We start from the raw sequence: 1826 nt of genomic DNA, 5'->3' as shown, positions 1-1826 counted from the left end.
CGCGCCCGCTCACCGCTGCCTCGTCGCGCCACGCGCGCTCGCCGCCGCCGCCTGTACCCGTCGCCGCGCCCGCTCCTGCTGCTGCTACGGCATGCTACTGCAGCATCACCGGGATGCCGGGGGACGCGGGCCGGGAGGGCGTGAGGAAGAGAGAGGAGAGAGAGAAAAGCGAGGTAGGTGGGAGGGAGGTTGACATATGGGTCCGGCCGGACACGAGCGGACGAGGACGAGGCTCGCTGCGTCCGTTTTCTGTCCGCTTTTGCCCCAAAGCGAGACCAACTTTGGGCCAGAGATGGGGTGAAACGGACAAGAAGCGGACGAAAAAGCAAGATAGGGTCTGCCGCTGGGTCGTTGCATGTGTCCGCTTTTACCCTATCTGCGTCCGGCGGACAAGATAGGGTCGCGTGGTGGAGATGGCCTTATGGTGCAGTGGAGTGCACGACCAAGGCATTCTGAGTTGAGAATCTGCCCTGGTCCGATCGATGTCATGTGATGGTTGCGACCAACATGTGAAGGAGATCGACCACACGACGTTGGGCAGACCCCAGAATGGCGACGCCATCGCGTGGTCTCTACTCTATGTTCAGCGCCCATACTGATACCGCCCATACCATACAGCAGCAGCAGCATCAGGTTGCGTACGTATCATCTTTCTCTTGAGCGCCTGGCTGCTTTTGCTCACCACCATTGCTTGGGTTAAACTTATACTCCCTCTGTCCGGAAATACTTGTCATCAAAATAGACAAAATAAAATGTATCTAGACGTATTTTAGTTTCAGTTGTGGAAAACCTTATGGAAGCTCAATTTTATTTCCAAAGTGCGAGTCTTTTGGTGGAGAGTTCTTCGTGGCATTCTCCCAGATGAAAGTACTCTCAAATATCGTCATATTGCAGTCATAGATCGATGCAAAGTTTGCATGGCTATGAGGGAGGATTTGAAGCATGCACCGATACACTGCGCGCATGCTCGTCGCTTTTGGGAGGAAGCGTATGCGTGGTTCGGCCTCCGGCTTCCGCGACTCCACCCAGATTCATGGGCGCGCGATATCATATGTGACGCGAGGTTTTATGATGACGACCGTGCTAAAATCACAACAATCATGTGGTCAATTCAGCACTCCCGAAACCGCATCAAGCATGGGGAAAAAAGACGTGATCCGGCAGCCACTATCCGATCTACTAAGGAGGCTATTGCTCTCCTGAACCTTCCGTGCAAGGCAGCTGAGATTCTGCCAGAATTTGGTTGGCAGCCACCTGAGGGGGAAGTGGTTAAAATCACCATGGATGGCGCGCTCAACTTTGAAGATGGTCGAGGCGGAGCAGGAGGGGTTGCTCACTCGCCGCTGCTCTACTAGGCTCGTGGTGCAAGCCGTACACGGGGATCTTTGATCCTCTCATCATTGAAGCTTTTTCTCTGCGAGATGGAGTTCTTTTTGTTGTCTTAAGGGGACTCTCGCATGTGATCATGGAAGTGGATTGCCTGGAGCTGGTGATGCTCTGGAAAACCCGTCACCATTCTCGTTCAGTTATGGCCCCTATCTTGTTAGAAATAGGAGAGCTTAGCGATAGTTTTGTTTTATTTGATGTTCAACATGTAAACCGGCCGGCAAATCTTCCTGCGCATCTTTGTGCAAAACATGCATGCACATTGAATGCAACGGATTGCTGGCTAGAGGAAACCCCTAGCTTCCTTGTGACCAGCCTTTTGGCTGACTGTCCAAGGAATGCCTTTATTTGAATAAAGCTCTCTAATTTGCCCGCAAAAAAAAGTATACCATTTGTTCTTTGCAAAAGCATCAAACTTACTCCCCCAGTCCGGTTATAAG

Source organism: Triticum dicoccoides, chromosome 4A, assembly GCF_002162155.2.
Source record: "Triticum dicoccoides isolate Atlit2015 ecotype Zavitan chromosome 4A, WEW_v2.0, whole genome shotgun sequence".
Lineage (NCBI taxonomy): Eukaryota > Viridiplantae > Streptophyta > Magnoliopsida > Poales > Poaceae > Triticum > Triticum dicoccoides.
This window is presented reverse-complemented; position numbering follows the sequence as displayed.